This window comes from Amphibalanus amphitrite, unplaced genomic scaffold, assembly GCF_019059575.1.
Source record: "Amphibalanus amphitrite isolate SeventyFive unplaced genomic scaffold, NRLGWU_Aamphi_draft 000216F_arrow, whole genome shotgun sequence".
Classification (NCBI taxonomy): domain Eukaryota; kingdom Metazoa; phylum Arthropoda; class Thecostraca; order Balanomorpha; family Balanidae; genus Amphibalanus; species Amphibalanus amphitrite.
Window position 1 is genome coordinate 210,909 of NW_024881711.1, and position 9,867 is coordinate 220,775.

General features: G+C 48.8%; 1 long non-coding RNA gene across 1 annotated transcript; it reads left to right on the plus strand.

Moving 5' to 3' along the window:
• The first annotated feature begins 8,481 nt into the window (after positions 1–8,481).
• Positions 8,482–9,384, plus strand: LOC122385376. The gene is made up of 2 exons (XR_006257193.1): positions 8,482–8,768; positions 9,013–9,384. It is a non-coding gene; the product is annotated as an uncharacterized LOC122385376 (long non-coding RNA).
• The last annotated feature ends 483 nt before the right edge of the window (positions 9,385–9,867 follow it).

Genomic DNA, 9,867 nt, shown 5'->3' on the forward strand with positions numbered 1-9,867 from the left:
CGGGGCATGTCAGGTCACCGAGCTATGACGTCTTAATAGGTACAGCCACAGACCTCTGTATACCAGGTCTATGAGGTCTATACAGAGGTCTATGGTACAGCCTCCGACCGTTTTTGACAAAATCGTACATTCCGCGTAACTGGACGTGATCTCATTGACAAGAACGAAACTATTTCGTGCGATTTACGAGTATGTCAGATTTTGACAGGACATGAATCTTTACATTGTATATTGACCTTCCTAAGGTCAACCAAGGTCAATAACCTTGCATGTTCACACACAGACCTCCGTGATATGGAGCTGTGTTTGGTGGTGTTTCTTGAGGTTCTGAATCCGAATCGTCAGTTTTTGATGCTATTGTACTGGCTGTTATTGTACAATATTTAAGGGGAGGAGGGGGGGGGGCACCTCGCTATTGGTAGGGGAAGTTGGGGGAATGCCGAATACTTTTTTCTGACACCCGTAGCACGCAAGGTAGACAACATAAGATATTCTTGTTGGCGTCATTCGAGAGGCCAGTCTTTTGCCTTTCAAACATACCAGGCGCATTTGATGAATTCGCATACCGTTAAGCGCGCAAACTAAAAATATCAAATTAGTGACTTTTTCGGCGTTGCCCCGGACTGCGGTGAAAGCCGAAAATGGGAGAAATGATCTACGAGGAATGCCGACATTAATGTTTTGCCACTTTATCTCAAACTTTATCCAGAATTCATCAAAACTGACACGCGTTTTAAGGGCTTGAGGACGCTTGGTGCACACTGGAAGTTATAATTGTGTGATATAATAAGAAAATGCCAGGTAAATCATTCCTTATAGGTAGCAGGCCGTTGTGTCGGTTGAAAGTGTAATTTGTGTGACTAAAATAACGCGTTGCTATTCTACAGCAGTTAAGTCCATGTAGCGTGCTTTAACGTGCGTAATTGCACGTTTTCGGCATTACCCCAGCCAGCCATACTTTCATTTGCAGGCCCATAACTTTTAAACGTGCTGTATAAATCTCAAATAGGCAGCACACTTATGCAAAGACATGCTGAAGATTACTTGACCGAATTGGCCAGACAAACGGTAGCATAATGAGTAAGAAATGCAGCTTCAAAGGCGCATGTAGTACAAGGGAAACGTACCTTGAAAACGCTCTTGGCACCCTCACAGCCGAAGTGTTCCGAATGACGACTCGTAACAAACATGCGATAATTGTAGTCACTTAAGCTTCAGAACATCACTGACAGGTGGCACCCATGTCGTACAGTTTTCGAAATATCTTGAATTTCGACTTTGCCCTAACTCCGGCATTGCCTCAACTTCCCCTACCCCATTTCAAGAATCAAGGGGGCGGGGCACGCCCCCCCCCCTCCATTCCATTCCGCCGCCTATGCTGCGGGGTGCGAGTTTATACAATACCGGTATTCGTTATCATCGTGGTCGAATGACAGTCTTTGAGAAGCTGAGGCAACTTTGAAGTCGCCGCTGAATGCGTAGGTATAAAAAAAAAAAATACGTTTCGAAGTTCAAAAGGCCATTGGTAGATCGCTGTCACGGTGACTGCACGTGCTGTGTCCGTCATGATCAGTTCACTGTCCTCTCTATCGTTTACACAGGCTGACAGCTGTTTTTCGTTAAGTTTAGCGACGTCTAACCGGACCGTTCCGGTTCGATCCAGTTTGAACGAAGACGCAATAAGGCGCCGTCGGTCGGACGCGCTCGTACCTCGTCACCCGGCCGCGCCGGCGTGGCGCGGGCACGGGTGACGCGCCCGCCTGTACTGTGTCACACTGTGTGTCTGTACTGTGTCACACTGTGTCTGTGCTGTGTCACAGGTGGGCCTCGGTGGATTCAGCAGGGAGGGGAAACATGGCAACATTTAGATTAAAGACCCCTTAAGACCAAAATGTCCATTAGATACCCCAAAACGAAGCCGAGACGCACGTAACAGAGCTGTTACACTACAGACCAACAGACCAACAGGTGTGTGTGGGGCGGCGCGCGGCGCGCTCCAGCCCAGGGCATATTTTAAGGATTTTTTACTGCGTCCCAAAGGTGGCATAGGGCACATGCTTCGATCGGAAAGGGCACATACCACATTGCAAGCGAAATAATATACAATGCAGGTGAAATACACGTGTCATTGTGTAATGTGCCGGTGGAGGGACAGCAAGCGGGATATTGGGAGCGGGCTGTGATTGCTTTTGGCCAGTCTCGAAATTCGCCCAGTCATAGCGCGTTCTTTTTCCGCATTCAAAGGACGGACCGGCGAGTAAATGATATTTCCATTGCTGTTAGTCATTCGTTTTCCTGAGCGTCGTTGGGCGTGTTTGACCTCCCTTGATGCACCTAAATGTACCTATGTTTAGCGAATAAACATAGGTATGGAGACCCATGGAGGGGGGGGGGCTGATAATTAGTTGAGCCGGAATTGGGATAGAAGCCGGTATGGGATTGGGATAGAAGCTCAGCGAGACTAGAGATTGTGTGGTGCCTTCGGTACGCCCCTCAAAATCACCCGTGTAGGGCCCTCAGGGCCGCCGGTTATGAAGCCTTTGGAGGCACTGAGGTGGGCCCTCACAGGTACCGGTGTGATGCTCTCAGAGGCATTGGTGCGGGGCCCCCAGAGGTGCCGCTGTGGGCCCTCAGAGGCGCCGGTGAGGGTCCTCACAGTTGCCGTTGTGGGCCCTCAGAGACACTGCAGTGTGGGGTTGTCATAGTCGGGTGTGGGACCCTTAGAGCTGCTGGCTCGAACCCTTTACAGGCTGACAGGGGCTCTCAGAGACCGACAAGGGGCTCTCAAGAGGTCTGCGGTGCCTTCGGGAGCCCTGTGGAGTCCTTAGAGACCAGCAAGGTACACTCAGACGCCAGTGGGGCCCTCAGAGTCGTCGGTGTGGGGCCCTCAAAAGTCACCGGTGAGTGGCCGTCCGATGCGGCTCCGGCGTTGAGCCCCCAGAGCCGCCGATATGTGGCCTTAAGAAGCACTGGTTTCGGGACCTCATTCAGGGGTGCCGGTTGCACTCAGAGGTGGCAGTGTGGGGCCCTCAGCTAGGCACCGGTGTGGGGCATTCACAGCCGCCGGTGAGGGCCCTCGCAGGCGCCGTTGTGGGGGCCTTCAACCATTGGTTTAGGGGGTCATCGCAGGCGTGTGTGGAACCCTTAGAGCTGCTGGTCCCTGATAGGCCGGTAAGGGTCCTCAGAGGCCGGCAAGTAGCCCTCAGAGGTCGCCAATAGGCCCTGAGAAGCCGGCAAAGGGCCCTCAAAGGCCGACAAGGGACACTAAAAAGCCGATGTGGGGCTCTTATGGAGATAAGTGTGGCTCTTTGGAGCACATAAGGTGTTCTTTCGAGCCCTGTGGAGCCCTTCTGAGTCGAAAGATGCCAGCGTGGACCCTCAGCCGCCAATTGGCGTCGCAAGGCCCCTCTGGCCCGAGAGGCCCCCTGATCCGATGGGGGCACGTGCCCCCTGCTTCCCCTCCCCCCGGGTGCAGATGAGAATGCCATCGGCGGTGCGGAACACAACAATTGCAATCGTTCCTCCTCCCGTCGCGAGGCCGCTCATCCGACCCATATCCCATGATTGTCAACCCTGGGGCTCGGGTCGGCAATGTACCGGCAAGGAAATCAGCTTTAGGTGAATAAAAAAGTCATTAAGAGTCATTAGTTGGCGTTACGTTCGTCGTTCATTAATAACAACTATACGGTGCCAAATGTACGTACCCGACGTACAGCTTGGAGCCGGGCGCCGCCCGGTCTCCACCAGTGACGTCACGCTAATGCTTAGCGACCGGTCTATTGGAAATCGCGGGATGATTCTACCTCTCTTATACGGCCTTGGTTTCAATGGCCGAGAATCCCCGGAAGGGTGGGCGCCGATTCCGCCCGGGTCAGCCTAACATCCAGGCTCGCACGTCCGGCTCGGCTCCGACAGGTCCAGCACGGCGACTACGCGAATATCAATCATGAATGGATGGTGGGCGGCGGATGGTGCCACAGGGGAGGGGGAGCGGAGGGGATTAAAGGTGACACTTATGCTGCTTGTGATAACTCGCCTCGCCTCCCTGGGTTCCGCCCAGGTCCAGGGATAATCTTCTCCAGCTTAAGTTAAAGTGTTATATTTGATTTTTTTTATCAATATAAGTATTATTGGATCTGAGGGCAGGGCAAGAAACAGGACTAGACATGCACAATTTTCCCGAAATCCGGGCCCAACACCGAACCGGCAGCAGCACCGAATGGGTCCTTAACCCGCGCCGTGCTGGGGGGGGGCGTTTTTACGCCCCCCCTCAGGTTTTTTCGCGAATATCTCAAAAACGGCGGCGCGCAGCGCCGCCGTTTTTGGTACACGTGTTCCTACATCATTTCCGCACATGTTGTGAAAATTTCAGACCTAGGCCGTTCAAGGTCAGGTCACCAGGTCACGTCAAGTGACCTTACCTCAGAAAAAGTTCAAAGGCTCGCTATAGCTACACCGACTGAACGATCACTTTGAAACTTTCAGCGATTGATATGAGTAACAGTATGTATAAAATGTATATCTCGGATTTTTGATATCTGTGACCTAAGGTCAGGTCAATTTTGCGACCTCTCCATTATAAGTCAATGGGAGAAAATTGAAATGCGCCTCTTTTGGACGAATATCGTTCAAAACGCTCTCAAACATCGGTTCATAGGTAAACATGACACACTGAATAGGAAAAATGCACCTGTGACCCCTCTGTGTGCCCCTGAGGTCATCTCAGGTCATGAACGGTCGCCAGCAGTTTTTTGGCTATAACTTTTGATAGAGACGTGCTAGAGCGGTGAAAACACGTCAGATGTGTTCAGCTCGACGATACGGATCGACTGATATGCAACATGACCCTTTTCGGTCAGGTCATGACCTTGACCTGAGGTCAAATTTTCAAAATGACCTTTCAAGGTCAACGAATAGTTCATTCGACGCGTCTCGACGAGAGGAACACGATGCTGGCAAAAGTAATGTCATGGCGCTTATGAGTCAAAAGTTATTGACGAAAAAACGTTTTTCGTAAAAACGGCTATTTTTGGAGTTTTTGCCCTCTGGAGGCTAAACCGTTGACCTGAGGTCAAATCTGAGAACATTACTCAGAAAGGTCTGTAAAAGGGCTATCGAATGCGCTTTTCCGCGGCGCTGTAGCTCTATCGGTTCCCGAGATAGCCATTGGCAGTTTCCAAAATGTTGAAATAGTCAACATTTTACCTTTGGTGACCTCTGGTGACCTGACCTTTGACCTGACCCAAGAAATGACCGAAGTGTTTTCGTCCTTATTTTTGACGCTCTTTCGATTGCCGCTTACCGCGTGTCGCTACGTGGCCCAGGAGCCGAGTTAGACGGGGGGGCGTGAAAACGCCCCCCCCCCCAGCACTCGGCGGAAAGTTCAGGCCACCAGCACGGCGCGGGTTAAGACGGGAAGACAACAAGGTATCGGGTTTGAGGGCACTGGGTAGGGCAGAGAGGGTCACAGGGCCTGAATGCAGATCAGGGCGCAGGACCTGAAGGAAGGGCAGGGCAAGGTACAAGACCTTAGGACAGGGCACTGGGAAGGTCACATATCCTAGGGGTAGGGGGCAGGACATAACAAGGTGTACGACCCTAGGATAGGGCAGGGCACAAGGACTGGAGAGCGCATGTATGTGCTTAGGTGCATAGTAAATCAGGGCACAAAGCAATCAGAAAGACAACATCAGTTGCATAGTAAACGACCGAGGCATGTTAATTATTTTTGCTTGCACTTTTCCGCTGAAACCATAACATTTCAGTGTGGGACGCAGTGGTCCAAATTTCGCAAGGGCTACGTCCCAAAGGCAGGGGGCTGCGTCCCAAAATGGGACGCAGTCAGTATGTTAAAATATGCCCTGCTCCAGCCGTCTGGCGAGCGACAGCAGTCGCCACGAGCGACGGCAACGGCGTACGCACTCGGAGGCGACCATGGCCATCACAAGGTTCGCCACGATTGACGGCGGCGACAACCGACTTGAAACGGTCACTTGAGTCGCCACGGGTCGCCACGACTGAGCGGCGACGAACGAAGAGTTTGAAATCTTGAAGGAATCTGCAGCGTCGACAGCAGGTGGGCGGCAACAGATCAAGCCAGCCACTGCCCGCTACTAACACCGAAACTGAAGAGGACCAGCTGGCCACTCACTTCAACAGTACACCTCCGTCGAGCCAGCGCATGGCTAACGGAACGGCTGCTTAAAGTGACCATCCCACCTTAACCCGCGCCCCACTGGGGTCTGTGTATAACACGCCCTACTGGGGGGGGGGCTATTCATAGCCCCCCCCTCCTAACTCCGAAACTACTGGGCCGATCGTCAAAATTCAAACGGCGTCTGATAGCCCCGGAAAAACTGTCGAGCGAAACCTAATTTCATTGACCTCGAGGTCACCGATGACGTCACAGGTCAGGTCAAAGTAAAAATTATTAGCATTTTGGCTTGTTCACATTTTGGGCTCTGGCCGCCGTCTTACAAGTCAGATCAGGCTCATTTTTGGTACACACACTCTTAAACAGATGCTCTAGATACCCTGAGGGTACCAAGCTTTTACTTTGACTTTCAGGTCAAGGTCAGGTCATCACAGGTCACGAAAATATTTTATCATGCGTCGGTCACGTGACACATTTTTTATGGTCCATTTAGGCCATAGATTTCGAATTTGATGTCGTCTGTGTCATTCGAGGTCATTTTGAGTCGAATTTAGCTTAGGTCAGGTCACTTTCAGGTCAAAAAAGGTCAAATTTTGAAGTTAAAATTTTTCAACAAAAAAGGTGTCTATTGGATGCAGTTTGCGCTCAGGAACACGATGGTGCCATTTATATTGGTGTACGATGTCAAATACGTACTGAAAAATTGATTTGAAAAATTAATAATTGTGAATTTTTTGCAATAATGCGTATAACTTGGCCATTTTTGAAGATATCTAGCTAAAACTTGCTAGAGTTAGTCATAATCAAGCGTTCTGTCACATGTATTCCGTTTTTTTTTTTCGAAAAGTCAAAAACTTTTTGAAAAAATATAAAAATACATATTTTGAATATTATTATATCAAATTTTCGAAATTTTCAAAATTTTGAAAAATCGAGATAGCAGTTTGATAGCGCGGTCAATTCTGAGTCCTTTCATGCAAAGAAATTGGATCTAGCTTAAAAACTGAGCTCTTGGGAGCGATTGCCGTGGTTCAATGTTTTGCGTCGAAATCGGCCGAACATGACGTCACTCTGACGTCATTTCCGGCCGACCTATGGTAGCTACGAAGTTCAAATTTTGACACAAGGTGTCAAATTGATGCAGCCAAAGGTACTGTAAGTTTGGCGTCGATCCGTCAAGCGGTTTGGAAGTTATTGCAGAAAAACGGGAGGGGGGGCTATAAATAGCCCCCCCCAGTGGGGCGCGGGTTAACATTAGTTTTGAGTTGAGATAGCCAAATTGGTGGCCATGGCCTGCAAATACCGGTTTGGGCACTCACAACATCGAAAAATGCTTTAATTCGGAGGTATGGAATTTCAAACTTGCAGTTTTCGAATTCTAAGGGGCTAATGCATTGAGATGCCCCCTTAGAATTTGTGACGTCAGCGGTGATCTAACGATTTTAAAACCTTATACTAACATCTTCGTAAAGCAGTGGTGGTATGCTTACGAGACTTCGTAAGCATAGGAGCAGGACGGGGTGGAGAGAGTCATTGCATTTGCGAGCCGAAAGCTTTCAAAATCTCAGCGCAATTACAGTACGACACGCAAAGAGCTCCTCGCGTGCGTATTGTTTGTGCAACATTTTCGGTATTATCTGCTCGGCAGGAAGTTCCGTTTGAGGACGGATCACGCCAGCCTGCAATGGATCATGAACTTCAAACAGCCTACAGGCATGATCGCCCGATGGCTGGAAATTCTTGCAGAATTTGACTTCGACATTATCTACCGTCCTGGGGCTCAGAACGCTGTGGCCGATTCCCTGAGCCGTCGGCCTTCAGACAGGATGGATGTGGCGACTCAGGTTCCTGAGAGTGCAGCCGATGTCGTCCACCGGGTCGGGACGAGTGTCTTTCCACCCGGTAGTAAGGATGCGGCCACCCAGACGGCAGGCGATGGAGCTGACAGTTGCCGCCAGGATTGACCCACCCCGTGTCGAGCAAACATTTGCATCGAACGACAGCCAATGTGGCTTCAAAAGTCATATCCGGTTCCAAAGGGACCCATCTGTCTGGTGCACCCTTATCCCCACCCTTCAGGGCCGCTGAGTCTGTCCCGGTCCCCCCGTTGCCCCCCGGGGAGACCCTTGGTAGTTTCCCGGATATCTGCCACAAACCAAAGCTAAATGCCCACGTCTCCCACACTTTGAGCAAACAGCATTTTTATGTTCACAGCGTGCGCGAAAATGGTCCGAATCTCCGCAAGCAAAACACCCTGAACTCTGGCGGGAGGGTCTTCCGCATATTTACGTCTGGACAACGAGTTGCGGGGAAAAGTGCTGATTTTGTCGCAGTTTTAGGAGTCGGTGATTAGGCTGGTTTTTTGGGTTACTTTTTCGCTCCGATTCCTGTATTTCATAGTGTTTGGCTTTTGAATATTTTAGTTCTTTCAGAGAAATATTACTTGCCTTACAGATTTTGTAAAAATGTTTCAATTTTTATAAGCCGAACGTTAGAGTCCTAAAACAATACATCAGTACTACTATTATTGTAAACAAACAAACGGAGCACCACTTGGCTCTGTTCCAAGGCCTTTTTCGAGTTCATCTGGAGGTTTTCGTACTCGTGTACTCGTGTACGTTTTGTTGGATGTCTTAAATCTCTTGTGATTGACTTATAGCATATTAAAGAAGCATGTTGACTGAAAACAATCCCAAGTATCCAGGAGGAGGCTAAGAGAGGTCCTGATCGTCCTGAGCAAGATCAAGTTGAAGTTATGAAATGTTGGTTGATAAACGCAGGTTGATCTGGCTCACTTATCAGCAATAAAAGTAAAATTAAAAGAGCTTATTGGCTAAAAACAAGCCATATTATTGCAGGAGATCAATACTGAAGAGTACGCCGAGCAGTATCAAGCCAGAAAATGTTTGCTGATGATGATTGCATATTGTCTATTGATGTATTGGGATGAATAATTAATTATAACTTATAACAGCAAGATTATAACTATGAAGCGCTGACTATGAAGTGAAAAAATCTAGAATGAGCGAACTCAGGCAGCTTTACTTTGCTATGCAGATGGTAATGTGCATTACTCAAGTGTCTGGCAAATGAAACTTTGCATTTCTTGAAAAAGGATTTCAGTAAAATTGTGAATGTGACAAGCCATGCAACGATATGATCATATAATACGTGTTAATAGTCATTCGTGACAATGATCTTTGGTCCAATATACAATAGCAAAGCTCTCAGCGCTTCTTTCTGTGGATGGCCAGAAGTGTGACTCAGGATTTAGAAGTATTAGTCTTCTTCACAGGGATGTTATAAAATGTACTGGAGGGTTATCTTCCAGCAAGGAACTTTATTTTGAGTTGGTATGAGATGTAGGCACAAGAACTTAGGTGCTTAGTGCCTATAGTTAGTAGTTGTGTAGGTTTAGTTTGGTCAGGTTAGATTAGGTTATGCTAGTTTTTAGTTAATTTGCCAGGTGTCCATAAAAAATGTGACCAGGGCGGTGTTTCACGGGATGCTGCTACCACGCTGCTATCCAATTGCACGAACTGACGTCACACTTGTGGTAGTGTTGGAGCAATGGGCCTGTTGATGTTTCCATGGAAACCCAATTTGACACGTGTATAAGCAGCGTGCTGCTATCACTGGTGAAACAGGGCCCTGACTAACCTAACCTAACCTCAATCATCACACATATTTGCAATCTACTCATAGCAGAAGCA